The sequence below is a fragment of the Balaenoptera musculus genome, chromosome 1, assembly GCF_009873245.2.
Source record: "Balaenoptera musculus isolate JJ_BM4_2016_0621 chromosome 1, mBalMus1.pri.v3, whole genome shotgun sequence".
NCBI lineage: Eukaryota > Metazoa > Chordata > Mammalia > Artiodactyla > Balaenopteridae > Balaenoptera > Balaenoptera musculus.
The window spans coordinates 142,061,952-142,077,734 of NC_045785.1; the positions used below are offsets into that span (position 1 = coordinate 142,061,952).

Below are 15,783 nucleotides of genomic sequence, written 5' to 3' on the forward strand. Positions count from 1 at the left end.
TTTAAAGTCATGAATTATACAAATTCAGAATGTTGTTTTACTTTTTCTAGAAGATTTTTAGTTGAGGTCAAGTCACTGCCATTTAGCCACTAAATACAATGTTTGTGGTTAGTACAAGAATCCTAGCCAGGAACATTCTACCCCTAGATACGTGCATGGCACACTCCTTTGCACCTCTGCTCAATTATCGTCTTTTCAGAAAGGCTGTCTCTGACCCCCCAACTCCCACTACCAAGCTGGCACCCCTTATCAACCCTATCTTGCATTACTTTTGACAATAGTACATATTAGAATATGACCTATACATTTATCTGTTTATAGCCTGTCTCCAATGTGTTCAAGGGAAGGGGCTTTGTTTCATTCTCTGCTCTATTTCCAGCAGCTAGAATTATGCCTGACTAGTAGGTGTTCAAAATATACTTATTGATTAAATGAATAAATGAGACTAATTATTCACAGACCCACACTTTAACCTGGAGCCTTTTACCACACTGCCTCTTTTGGTTTATTCTCTTTTTTGAGGATAAATGTCTCAGTGAACAGAGGGTAGCTCAAGTAACAGAATTTAATGTTAGCTTCTCATTCTGTAGTCTTGATAGAGATTCAGTTGGAATATTCCATTACTGGAGAAATGTGATATATAAAAGATATCTTCCTCAGGTTTATTATCTAATCCAACATAGCTGTTTGTTTCAGTCATTTCCATCAATAAGTGGATTTGACTGGCCTTACGGATTAAATTACTTCTTGCCCAATTAGCATAATTAAGTAGGTGTAATGTTGTGTGTTCAGTATAGGACTGCAGAGATTTAAGCAAGAAGAAATTGGCTTAAAAGGAGTGGATGGATTTTATGAGTCACAGCAATAAATTTTCCTGATCATCACAGTGACTTAAAAAATACAAATTGAATAATAACATTTGTTATGTATTGAGTCCTTAGTATGTGTCGACATAGTGCAAAGAGGCTTCTATCTCTCATGATACACATGATACAGCCAAGCGAAGGAGTTATTCCCATTGCCATTTAACAGATGAGGAAACAAAATCTTAAAGCATGGTATGAAACCTATCCTAGGGCAGCAGCTAGGACCTGGCAGAGATGTAATTCAAAATCCGTTTCTCTTGATTTCAAATTCCATCTTCCTGATCTGCTTACGCTGAGGCTATTGAAAGAGAACAAAACCACATCTACTTGAGGGAGCTCAATAAATGATTAAATTGAATTGTCTTGAAAATATAAAATAATATATGACCTGTTCAAATTAAAAAAGAAGTCTTCCTCAGTGTTTGGTTTATAGAGACTGCCACTCTGTGTTCTATCATTCTCATAACCTGCCCCCTTTCTCCCTGTGCTTGGTGCAATTTCTGCCTGAGAGACTGTCAGCAGAACAGTTTTCTCAAGAACCATGACAACGTAAATTGAAAAATGACATTAATAGCAGAAGTGGAAAGGAGGGCAATTTGTCTTATGTTTCAATTTCAAGATAATAGACTAATCCCATCAATGGAAAAGTTTATCTTAAACCTCTTCTCTCCTCTCCCCCAGATAGCATCTCCCACTCTAGACTTTCCAAAGTATTCTATAAAAAGTAGTCTTTTTGAAACCCTTGGACTTGGAGATAGTGCTTTAAAGAAGAAAAAAAAAAAAAAGTCAGACTATAAACCGGAACTTGTTCTGGAGTGGGTCATTGATATTTTAAGTGCTTTTTGACAATGAAAAATAAATCAGGAGACAACAATATGGAAAAATACTGTCAGTGGAAAAATGCAACTGGTGAATTTGTTTGATCAGTCTGATTTTAGCAGAAGGAAAATCAAACAGGATTTTAAAAATACTCTTTGTTAATCTTTTTTAAATAAATTATACTTGGCAAAACTATGGAGACAGTAAAAAGATCAGTGGTTGCCAGGGACTCGAGGGGAAGGAGGAATGAGTAAGCAAAGCCTGGAGGATTTTTAAGGGAGTGAAAATACTATATGTACAATACTATAATGATGGGTACATGACATTCTACATTTGTCAAAACCCTTAGAATATACAACACCAAGAGTGAATGAACCCTAATGTAACCTGTGGACTTTGGGAGATAATGACGTGTCAATGTAGGTTTATCAATTGTAACAAATGTACTCTTCTGGTGAGGGATTTTTCTTTTCATTTTTTAAAATTGAAGGGTAGTTGATGTACAATATTATTGATACATAAGTTACAGGTGTACAGCATAGTGATTCACAATTTTAAAAGGTTACATTCCATCTATAGTTACTACAAAATACTGGCTATATACCCTGTGTTGTACAATACATCCTTGTAGCCTATTTATTTTATACATAATAGTTTGTACCTCTTAATCCCCTATCCCTATCTTGTGACTCCCCCTTCCCTCTCCCCACTGGTAACCACTAATTTGTTTTCTATATCTGTGAGTCTGTTTCTTCTTTGTTATATTCACTAGTTTGTGATGGGAGATGCTGATAATGAGGGAGGCTGGGCCTGTGTGGAGACAGGGGATATACAGGAAATCTCTGTACCTTCCTCTCAATTTTGATGTGAACCTTAAACTACTCTAAAAAATAGTTTTTTTAAAAAATATATACTTATATTTTCTGTTGTTATTTAAGAAGATAAAGCAGCTGACAGTGACCTGCAAAGTTTGCTGAGAATATTTCCTCCTGCCATATAGATGCATTCTGTAGCCCTGTGTGTTCCTAGCCTGTCTAGAAGTCTGGTTTCTGCCTGTGGAAGAGCTCCAAAATCTTTGCTTTGTATCTCAGGTAAGACCAGTATATGATAAAAAGATGAACAAGCTGGTAAGTAAGATATGTATTTGTTGGAACTGAGGAGAACTTATTCATAGACAGTACTAAAAAATATCTTCGCAACTTGACCAGAAGCAAGATAACATCACTAAAAATTTCCTTGACAGGAATAAAAAAGTGATATACAGCATTTTTAATGAAAATAGTTGCTGGTGTTAATAATTTATATTCACTCTTTTATCTGTATTTTGATATACTATCTCTGTATTTGGGAACTTTTATTAAACATATCCTGAAATTAACACATTTTTTGTATGAGGTAGAGTAGAAGCTATTTAATAATTAAGGCAGCCTCCCTTATTTTTTTGATGTCTGGTTATTTATTTACTGACTCATAAATTATTATCATAACTAGTTGTGTTGGTTTCCTATTGCTGTTGTAACAAATTGTCACCAACTCAGAGGTTTATACAAAGACAAACTTATTATATTACAATTCTGGAAGTTCGAAGTTCAAAATGATCAGCAGGGCTGCATTCCTCCTGGAGATCCTAGGGGAGAACCTGGTTCCTTTCCTTTTCCAGCTTCCACAGGCTACCTACATCCCTTGGCTCGTGGCCGCTTCCTCCATCTTCAAAGCCAGCAGCCAGTGTAGCAACCCATCTCTCTCTCTACTTCCATTGTCACATAGGCTTTTTTTTATTTTTCCAAGTATATAAATTTGAGAGTTTTTATTTATTTATTTATTTTTTAAACATCTTTATTGGAGTATAATTGCTTTACAATGGTGTGTTAGTTTCTGCTTTATAACAAAGTGAATCAGCTATACCTATACATATATCCCCATTTCTCCTCCGTCTTGAGCCTCCCTCCCACGCTCCCTATCCCACCCCTCTAGGTGGTCACAAATCACCGAGCTGGTCTCCCTGTGCTATGTCACATAGGCTTTTGATTGGCCCTCCCACCTCCCTCTTATAAGGACCCTTGTGACTGCATTGTACCCAGCCAGATATTCCAGGGTAATCTCACAACTCAAGATCCTTAAATTAACACATCTGTAAAGTCCCCATTTCAATGTAAGGTAACATATTCACATGTTCCGAGGATTAGGACATGCACATTTTGGGGGACCATTATTCTGTCTGCCACACTATCTAAGCTGCTGGATATAGATACCGCCTGAGACCCATTCCATCTGAGTCTAAACAGGCCAAAATATTTTTAAGTTTTATTTTATTACACAACAAATAATGAATATATGAATGCATTCTCATTGTAAAATATGCAAATATTATGACAAAACTGAGTCTTACTTCACCATCACATTTAATGTCCAGGCCCTTTTCTCCAGGTAACCATTATTATCAATGAGTACCCTGTATGCTATGAGGCCTTCCTACATATCTGCATAAAGTAAGTGTCTCTATACAAAAATGGTACATAGTATTATTATTTTTTTTTTTTAAAGTGCTATCTTCAACATGAAACCTTTCATAAGAGTTCATGTAGAAATGACATTGTGTTTGAACATCGGTAGACAAGGATTTAAACTTCTGATCTATTATTTATCAGCAGGGTACACTTCGTTTTTTGTTTTTTTTTTTCATGGATTTAATTAATTTATTTATTTATTTATTTTTGGCTGTGTTGGGTCTTCGTTTCTGTGCGAGGACTTTCTCTAGTTGTGGCAAGCGGGGGCCACTCTTCATCGTGATGCGCGGGCCTCTCACTATCGCGGCCTCTCTTGTTGCGGAGCACAGGCTCCAGACGCGCAGGCTCAGTAGTTGTGGCTCACGGGCCTAGTCGCTCTGCGGCATGTGGGATCTTCCCAGACCAGGGCTCGAACCCGTGTCCCCTGCATTAGCAGGCAGATTCTCAACCACTGCACCACCAGGGAAGCCCAGCATAGTATTATTTTTTAAAAGATATAAATGATAATATACTGTACATTTCTATGTTCAAGTAATGTTTTTCCATAATATAATAAAAGTTGATAGAATGGCTATAATATGTTGGTATAATTATCATTCTTCTGTTGATTTATATGCTTATTTCCCTTTTTTTTAATTAAGCAGTTTTAACTGATGCTGCAATACCTCACACTTGCCTCTTTGCACACTTATTGGAGTGGTTCTCTAGGGCTGGAAGTGACAAGACACAGGAGATGTGCTTCAAAAATCTAACAAATGCCACAAAATTGCTTTCCAAAGTGGCTGTACCAATTTACTACTAGCCACTTCGGAGAGTTCCTTTTCACCTTTAGGCTCAGCAGCTTTTGATATTATAACATTTTCCCTGCATTAGATTGCTTTTAAAAAATGGTATCCCATGCTTGCTTTAATTCCCATTTCCTCCCTGACCAGTGAGGCTGCACGTCTTCTCTTGCTTACTGGCTACTTAGGTTTCCCCTTTGGAATTGCCAATTTATATTCTTTCCTCATTTTCGTGGACCATTAAAATATTAATTTGTAAGAGTTATTTTTATATGCTAGATACTAACTTTTTGCTTGTTATAGAAATTTCAAATATATTTCCCTTTTCTGTTGTTTGGTTTAAAAAATTTTTTATGGAAACTTTTAGCATAGATAAGGCTTCAATTTTGATGTGGTCAAATTTTTTACTCCTTTAATATTTTGTTTTTAAGTGACAACATCACTTATTCCAGGCTTATAGATATATTTTTCATAATTATCTTAAAATTTGCCTTAGATTTATATCTTGAATTAATTTAGAACTCTGTGAGGTAGGCTCTTAACTTTATCATTTTTTAAAATTAATACTCAACTGTTCCAACCCCGTTTATTGAATAATGTGTCATTTCCTTAGCAGTTTAAAACACCAACTTTATTTTTTACAAAATCTACATATATAAATGGGTCTGTTTCTTGATTCTTTTCTTTGATTGATTGATATGCTATTCTTATTTTGATCCTAGTCAGCTTAATTTCTGTATGCTGTTTAGATATGCTTTGATAATACACTTTTTTCTTCTTTTTCAAAAATGTCTCTGATATTCTTATAGTTAAGTCCTCCTACATGAAATTTTGAATCAGCCTGTCAAATACCTTTACAAACCCTGTTGGAATTTGGATTTGGAATACGCTAAGTTTAAGACTATTTTTTTTTTTTGAGAATTATAATAAATTTCTTCATTTATTCAGATTATTATTTCTGCCATTCTGGATAATTTTATAGTTTCCTTAAACAAAGTCTTGCATATTTTAGCTAATTTCTATTTTACAGAGTTTGAAAGATACTTTTCATTTATTGTCTTATTGCTCTGGCAAAATGCTCTATTATAGTGTTTTAATTAAGAAGTGACAGCAAAGAAAAAGATTTCTGATTTTCATCAAATTTTAAGTGTGATTACTTTTGGTAGTTTGTAAATACTTTTATTGGTTAATGAAGTTCATTTTTAGTTTTCCTAAGATACACATCATTGACTTGGTTTGTAATCATTTACTTAGGCTGGTTTTTTATAGTTTTGGCATTGGCTTTTGCCTGCTGTGACCCCAGAGAGAAACTTGAAGCACTGGACTGTGTGATCTTTTGAATATGGTGGATGTTGCCAGACACTGAGGAGACTATCTTGCTTCTCTGAGTCGTCTACTCCTATCCCTGCTTCCTGCTTGCGGAAGACACCTCTGTGGCACTCTGAAGACTCCTCCGCCCATGAGTGGGCATGGTGACGAAGAGTTGAACTGCTTGGTTCAACTGGGTACTTTCTGTTGAAGCACCCAAATTAATCACCAGAGAGCTCTGGAAACTGGCTCTACCTCAGCAGTCAAAAACTCCTTTGAGAGTTTGAAATTCTGGTCTTCTTTAACTCTATCCCATGTGTCAAACAAGGAGTGCTTTCAGTGAGTTAAAAATGGGTAAAAATCTCTCCTGTAGGTTATGAATTAGTACATTAAAAACCTTCTCTCTTTTCTTTCCATGGTGAAAAGAGGAACTAGCAGCATGTACTCAGTTTGTTCTTGAATGAGAAGATAGAATTTGGGAGAACCATGAGGGTTCTTCCATTTTTATTTTTTGAGTATGTGCACAGCACATGCCCTACAATAGACCACCTGGCAAATGCCTAATTGCCCTCTAAGACAGCTCTTAAGCATCTTTGTTTTTGTCAAAATCACATCAACATCATTTTTGTTGTCGTTATATTAGCTAGAACCCAGTCATATGTGATATGACTAACTGAGAGAAGCTGGGAGATGCAACCTCACTGGGTGTCCAGGAAAAAGAAATAGTATTTTGGTGAATAGCTAGCCGTTTTGGTCATAGTCTGTAGGTAGAAGACCCAGAATTTGAACTCAAGTTTTCTGCCTACAAAGTCTCTGCTCTTTTCATTATATCATTATGTCCTTGACTATCAGATAGAATCAGAGATGAGTTTTGCTACGGAATAAATGCTGTCTATTGAATCTTACCAGTTAACTAACTGCCACAGAGAGGCTGGCCTGGAGTTCACCATCAGCACCGTTTATTACTCTCCACTTTGCAGATAACTGTCAATCTCCCTTCTAACTGCCCAAATCCCTAGAAATGCAACATTTCTATTTTATTTTCAGTGCTCCTGCATCCAAGACGTAAGTTGGAGCCTTGCCCTAAGCCAAGTTCACAGGATAAGTTTCTCTTTTGGCCTCCATTTTAGGTTCCCCATTGCTTGTCCTCTTCCAGAAGGGAAATGCTACAGCTTCTAGGTGGACACCGAAGGGGTCATTCTTTGCCCAAATTGTAACTGGAGGTTGCCAAGACCATAGGGAGATATGCCTCACCCATCATGATGTGGGCTTGGCTCCTATTTGAATTTTTGCCTAGTGGAAAAGTTTGCAAACCTTCCTCATGCTTTCTGTGTTGTGTTTTGAATAAACTGCTAGACCTTGCTGGGAAATCATAATATACCACATAATTCTAACCCTGAAAACCTGACCTTAGATAAAGTTTGGAAAAACTGTTTTATTTTAACTTTGTCAGAGTGTAAATCATGCTGCCTTTTACACAAATCAACAAGTAAATTCCTTATTGCCCTCCAAGATAACCCCACCATGATCCTTTTTAGCTTTTTTTATTGTTTAGTAAAAGATACACCACCATCAGCTACATTTATGACGTAGCTTAAAGAAAAAAAGATCTCAATCAGTAGATTCTAAAATATTGATATTTATTAACCAATGTTACTAAAATTTTTTTTAAATCTTCACTTCCTTTTCAGTCAATCCAATGGTTATTTCTAGTTATTTTTGTCACTTTAACTTTTTGTCATTATAACATGCATCCTGAATCTCCTGTAGAATTTTTTTACTGAGTGACCATAACATATGAGATACGTGAAACACCCCTAAAATGGGTTTTCATTTCTTCATTGTCATCATAAATAAACTCTTAGTGGGTAAATTGAAACAGCTAACAAAAATTGACCTAAATTATTATCTCACACAGTATGAGACTGGAAACATAAAATAGCACTAAGATTATAAACATATGAGTGTCTTTGCAACTTTCTTTCAACTCTTAGCAGTTTATGATAGCAAAAATCTGGATTTCTAGGAGCCACTGCAAATCAACATGCAAAGCTGTGAACAATATGCTGCAAAACTGAGAGCTAAAACGATCTTCAGTAAACTACTATTTATAATGAAACCCCTTGCTGAACATGATTTAGGGTCAATATTTTACATTTTTAGACACCTGCTTAGGGACTCATGTGATACAGCATTGTGCATATTTTCAATCTAAGGCAGGCCTGTGCTACTATTAATATCAGTGGCTACTGACCTAGTTCTTGCCTGATGAATTGGTAAGCTCATTTGTCCTCTGGGTGCTTACTATGAGCCACGTGGCATTTTTTCTGCTGTCATATGCCCCATCAATCTGTAAGCATTGGTTCTATATTTAAGAGGTACTTAGTTCAGCTCATTTATGAAGTTGGCTTTGGTGTCATGTATTTAAGACATAGTTGGCTTTGGTGTTCCTTAAAAAAAACCTGACAACTGGTCAGACATTACAATTTAAATGTACTAATGAAGACAAATATATTTACTGAATTAAAACATTATCTCAAAATCACAGCTTTTTGTATTTTTCTGAAGACACAATGATTTTTATTCAAAAACTCTTTTCCCTGGTGTTATCGGAAGAAATTTAAAATACAGCCAATATATGTTTAATTAAAGCATTCCACATGTGATATCAAAGCACTTCATCTTTTCCAGTGCAACAGAAATAGGACTACCCAGTAGTAATAAAAAGAAGACTAAAGAAATGTCATGTAGGTACTATGGCTCCACAACATTTAGATGTCAAAGTCATTTGATAGTGTGAAATTATAAGCCAGTGTTAAATTGGTCTTATGTTGAATCTCTATGACTTAAGAGACGAATCCTGTAAAAGTAGCAATTTTAACTATAGGAAGATAAAACTGTAAATCAAAGTGATTATATCATTTCTCTAGGAGGTGGGTCAAAAAGGATCTTGCTGTGATTTATGTCATAGAGTGTTCTGCCTATGTTTTCCTCTAAGAGTTTTATAGTGTCTGGCCTTACATTTAGGTCTTTAATCCATTTTGAGTTTATTTTTGTGTATGGTGTTAGGGAGTGTTCTAATTTCATTCTTTTACATGTAGCTGTCCAGTTTTCAACAAGTGGTGCTGGGAAAACTGCACACTTCTTTTAAATAGTATATGTTGCCTAACTGACAAAGATAATGAGTATATTAATGCCTATGACTGATGTGGGGAGAGAAGGTTAGTCCTAAGAACACATTCTAAGGATAAGAGCTACTGATCATTAGGTGACCAGTTAGAGAGATAAATTTTATATGTAAATTTGATTGTGGAGAACTATATAGAAACAGCGAAGAGATTTACAGAGTAGGAGAAAAGTCATCAGTAAACATTTAAAGTTATTTTAAAAATCTGTGTTTATCTTTGTAAAAAAAGTTATAAAGCAGCTCCTGAGAAAGTAATAGACAACACATACCATTAAACAAAACTTTATTGAGGTATAATTTACATACCAGAAACTGCATTCATTTTATACTGTTAGATAAATTTTGACAACTGTGTAACTACACATATAACCACCCTTCCAATCACCCCAAAAAGTTGCCTATGCCTCTTAATAGTCATTCTCTTGCACCCTGACCCCAGGCAACTGTATGGGCCCAGTGGAAACAGCCACTCAGAAAACAACTATAATGGCAAAGGTTTTTCTTTTGTACCTTCCATTTTCATTTTCTGCCCTCTTCCTCTCAATTTATCCAGGCGCCAAGCTCTAAGTATTAACCATTTAATGAATTATCGACTCAGGGTACCTGAGTACTCAGGGTACCTGCATTGGAATAGAACACAACCAGAAATATGGTATTTTAATAACAAATAACAATAGACTTCCCCAGCAGCAGAAACAGGTTTATAGGGGATATTTCATCTGTGTGTGTGTGTGTGTGTGTGTGCACGTGCATGCTCCAGAGATGCTTGACTTCCTAAGAGGCAAATTATGAGAATTACATGAATCATTAGGTATATTCACAAAACAGAATACTAAACAGTTGTTGAAAAGAATGAAGTACATTTATACCTCTGTATTTGTGAGTAAATAAATAATAGAAAAAAAAGATGGAGGGATATAATATGTTACATTCTTTTAACAGTGGTCATCTCTGAAGGTGGAGTTTTGGTGAGGAGGACTTTCCTTTTTAAAGTTAATTACTTCTGTAGTGTTTGAATTTTGTATAATTTTGGTAATCAGAAAAATAAATAATAAAACTCAAGGGGACTCCAAAGGTTGCCTAAGTGGAGGCTTATCTGGTGGATCCATAAATCTAAAAACATAAAACACATCAGCTTACGTGTTTATTCACCATATGTTCAATTAAGAGAGAGGGTGCCTTTTACTTTAAGAATGTGAAACTGAAGAATACAAGTTACATTTTTTGTTCCACAGACCTTGATCATCTCACTTCCAACAAGTTAAGGAAAGTAGAAAGAAAGGGAAATGAAAAAAACTTATAGAGTGGTGGCTGTGAGAGAGGAAGGAAAAGACTTTGACAAACAACAAAGGTGTGTTCCAAGAAGTGAGTATACAGTTGGACTAAAGTATTTAAAGGACATCTTTGAGAAGGGGATCAATAACGATGATGACAACACCAAGAGCAGCAATAACTGTTGCCAGTGTGTGAAGCCCTTCACATGGTTCCCCTCAGTTCATCCCCACATCAACACAATGAGGACACCCAGAGCCTCAGTGTTCACCTTTGTAAAATGGGTATAATAACTGTCTAAGTCACAGGCTTGTTGTGAGAATTAAATGATATAATAGCTATAAAACACTTAGCATAGTTCTTGGGATGCAGTAGGACTTACTGCTTGTTCACTATGGTTGTTTTCCTAGTCTCCATTTTACAAATGTGGGAATTGAATCTGAAACTTGCCCGAGGTCTAAGAACTAATAAGTGGCAGAGCTAATATCTGAATCTGGGCTTGTCTGTTTCCAAACCTGGTTCAGTATTTATGTGAAACAGCTACAGTTTGGAACCCTATTTAAACAGTCTGAGAATTCCACTGGTTTTGATGATCATTTTTTAAGATCGTGATGTACAAATGTAACTAATTCAGACCTATTGTTGTAGGAATAGACATGTTGGTGGATACATGCATTATTAGAGGCATCAACAAAAACAAATAACACCTTTTCTAAAGAGGAGACCATGTTCTATAAGTAGGATTTTTAGGTTGTAATGTAGTTTTCTTAAAATAATACTCAAGCATAGAGTGTAACCACCTTGCTATCAGTGTCAGTAGAAGAAAATAGCACATTGCTCCTGCAGTGACTCTGGCACCAAAGTGACAGATGGCTCAGTCCACGACTCCGACTTCCTGGCATAGTCTACTACCTTCCTGGCATAGTAACTTTGCCAATATAACAGGAATTGCTCCAAGGAAAAGCTTATGATGAGGTGGGGAAGGACAAGGCATTACCTTTGCTACTGCCGCTTTGTACGGATAAATCAAAACAAGTCACCTTCACTAGAGAGGTTTTCTGGGACTGAAGAGGAAACCAAGAAGGCAGAAGCAAAGAGGAAAGGGGTACAGGTCTTTGGTCAGAGGTCAGTGATGCTGAAAGTTTGGCTGCCTGGCCAGGAAGCATTTTTTAAAACAGGTAAATCCATTGTCGTGTGTGCTTTGATGGAAAATGCAGAGCCACAGTGTGGCAATGAAAAGTGGTGCAGACTCTAGCTCAGCTTGTCCTACATCAAATTGATTTCTTGGCTTTGCATGCTAGACAGAAATTCCTGATTCAGTTATTCAAACTGAAAAAAATGTCCCCTGAAGGAGTAGGAAGTGAGAAATGAGAGTGTGTTGAAAGGGTAACAAGAGTGGGGCTCGCAAAGCTGATATTTTAGAATCAGGTCCATACACCTGGCATTGAATAAGAATTATGATGGGAAGACAAGCTTCACTTGAATATAACTCAAAGGCCAGAGGAGGTTAGTTCAACCTATTCATCTCTCCTGTCTGGCACCACCATCTGTTCTGAGCCAAATTGGCTGTGGGACACAGTGGTTGGTTTATCACTTGGTATGTACCAGTCTGTCCACAGTTAACAGGGGGGAATTTTAGGCAGAAAGCAAATTCTTGAATTTCATTCATCCATATAAGGTGAGCTTCTATTCTACCAAATCTCTGGGCAGAGGGAAATCTTGAATTTATAAAAGTGACAGGGGAATGTCCATTCACTTAACCATATAGGAAGAGCCTGGTCCTCTCAACCCCAGGTTGGATCCATGGTGAAGGGCAGACTTCTGAGCCAGTGGGGCTACAGTAAGTATGACAGTGAGAATGACTCTCCCTACATAGTCCTCAGGACAATATTTCCTCAGCATCCCTCCCCTTTGTTCCTGAGGGGTTGAGGAAAGAAAAGGGGAAAGGAAAATCAGAGGAGTGTATAAGTAGGAAGGTGTGTTTGCAGATGGGGCCTGGAATTTTCTAGAGTATGCAGCTGTAGATACTCTGTAACCACTTAAAGATTTGATTACTCTTTGCTAGGGACTGAATGTATACCTCCAAAATTCATAACTGAAGCCTAATGCCCAATGTGATGGTATTAAGAGGTGAGGCCTTTGGGAGGTGATTAGGTTATGAGGGTGGAGCCTTCCTGAATGGGATTAGTGCCCTTACAAAGAAACTCCAGAGAGCTCCCTTGCTCCTTCTGTCATGTAAATATACAATGAGGAGTGGCCTTCTGCAACCTAGAAGAGGACCCTCACTAGAACCCAACTATGCTGGCATCCAAATCTTAGACTTCCAACCTCCAGAACTGTAACAAATCAATTTCTGTTGTTTATTACCTACCCAGTCTATGGTATGTATTCTGTTACAGCAGCCCAAACTGACTAGGACACTCTTATTATGCCAACACACAATGGTAGCCATCTATGCTGGTAGGATAATCAAATGATTTCAGGGGGTGCTAGGTATTTTTGCTTTTCTAGGTGTTTTAGTCATTCTACAATAAATGTGTATTAGTTATATAAGCAAATAAATGGAGACCTCAAAATAACTTGTATTGAGTGATAGCTCTAAAGAACAAAAACAACCCGTAAGTAGTCATCTATATCTTCTGGGCCTGAGTAGGATATCTCAGAAGACCTCATTTTCCTCATCCCCACCCACCCCTCACCACATACTAACACCCCTTTTCCAGTCAGTTCGCAAAGAGCGCAGTTGTACAACAGGAGAGTGGAAAGGACCATTCATTGATCTCATTTTGATTTTATATGAGGTTTCTGTTTGCAAAAGGCATTGGCAGACATTGTGATGAGAATGATTCAATACATAAGAGGATCTGTTAATACATGGCGTATTCCAAGCAGTTTGGAATGTTTCAGAATATCTTTCTACCTCCCCTTTATTCTGGTGAACACAATCTTTGCTAGAGTGCAGGTGTGTTCCCTAGGTGGTCATCCTTGAAGGGGACAAAGCACTGTGCCAGAAGCAGTGGAAGAATTTTGCTTAGACATCTTAACACAATTTTACAATTATTTACTGAGTCTCATGCTTGAGTAACATAAAAATATGATTGTCTTCTAGCACTAAGTAAGGAACTAGACAGACTTGCTGGTAGCCTGGGCCAAACCACAGAGCAAGAACCTAAAGGAGACAGTAGTACAGCTTGTGATGGGTTCGTGCTGCGGACAATCAATATGCTTATATGTACTGGATATCTGTTACTTTTCATCAGTTTTAAAAGAGTAAATTCAGAGATAAAGCCTTATAAGATAAATCCCTTATTATTTGTGTTTTATAAACTTCTTTTTCATCTTATGGTGCCTTGAGCATCAAAAGCTGTTGATAGGGCTTCCCTGGTGGCGCAGTGGTTGAGAATCTGCCTGCTAATACAGGGGACACGGGTTCAAGTCTTGGTCTGGGAAGATCCCACATGCCGCGGAGCAACTGGGCCCGTGAGCCACAACTGCTGAGGCTGCGCGTCTGGAGCCTGTGCCCCGCAATGGGAGGGACCGCGATGAAGAGTGGCCCCCGCACCGCGAAGAAAAGTGGCCCCCGCTTGCCACAACTAGAGAAAGCCCTCGCACGAAACGAAGACCCAACACAGCTATAAATAAATAAATAAATAAAGTAGATTAAAAAAAAAAAAGCTGTTGATAAAAACATGATTTTTATACCATCTTAAGAAACCTAATCCATGAAAAATTAAACTATAGTAAGTCCCCTACATACAAACCTTCAAGTTGAGGACTTTCAAAGATGCAAACGTGCATTCACATGTCCAATCACATGTTAGTTCACGTGTCTGGCGTGCATTGTCATGTGCGTGCATCCTCTACAAGTGGTTGTGCTTATGTGTACTTTACAGTCCTGTACAGAGTACAGTAGTACAGTATCTTTATTTCAAGCCCAGGATGTTTAGAAGCAAGCGTAAAATCAGCGGTGATGTAGATGGTACTGCTAAGAAGAGCCAAGCGATAACGATGAAACTTGCCGTGCAACACAAGGAGGAGCTTACTAATGAAGACCTGATGGAATCGGAGACCCAGAGAAAGGACAAAGAGAGACAAGAGGAAGAAGTAACTGAAGAATCGAAGAGATTCACAACGCAGGAAATAGCAAGGGGATTTTCTTTATTTGAGGAGGCACTGTTAGTTTTTGAGGCACAGGACCCGAACGTTAGACTTTACATGAAGGTTGCAGCAGCCGTTCAGAATGCAATCCAGTGCTATCGTGTCATCTATGACAAGAAAAAAGAGCTATGACCCAGACGTCACTGGATCATTTTTTCAAGTGGGTAGATAGAATTGATTCCATCAAGGAACCAGAACCTGTGCCATCAACGTCAGGCGTGAGTGAAATTGCAGCTTGCCCTCCATCTCCCATTGCTGACAATCCTTCAGCTCTACCATCTCCCACCTCCTCCCCCTCCTCCAGTCAGTAACTCTTCTAGTCTGTTCACTTGATGCCAGCCCCTGTATGGCAGCTGTTGTACTGTACTACTGTACTTTTTAAGGTACTGTACTGTAAGATTAAAAATGATTTTTGGGGCTTCCCTGGTGGTGCAGTGGTTGAGAATCCGCCTGCCAATGCAGGGGACACGGGTTCGAGCCCTGGTCTGGGAAGATCCCACATGCCACGGAGCAGCTGGGCCCGTGAGCCACAACTACTGAGCCTGCGCGTCTGGAGCCTGTGCTCCGCAACAGGAGAGGCCGCGATAGTGAGAGGCCCGCGCACCGCGATGAAGAGTGGCCCCCGCTTGCTGCAACTGTAGAAAGCCCTCGCAGAGAAACGAAGACCCAGCACAGCCAAAAATAAATAAATTAATTAATTTTAAAAAATGATTTTTGTGTTTGTTTTTTTATGTATTATTTGTGTGAAACATATTATAAACGTATTACAGCACAGTACTATATAGCCGATTGTGTTAGTTGGGTACCTAGGCTAACTTTGTTGGATTTATGAACAAATTGGATTTACGAACGCATTCTTGGCACGGAACTCATTCGTATGTAGG

At 37.9% G+C, this 15,783-nt stretch overlaps 1 pseudogene; it reads left to right on the plus strand.

The window, feature by feature from the left end:
* The window catches only part of LOC118880684, a 56,452-nt pseudogene that overhangs the window by 18,441 nt on the left and 22,228 nt on the right, over window positions 1–15,783 (plus strand).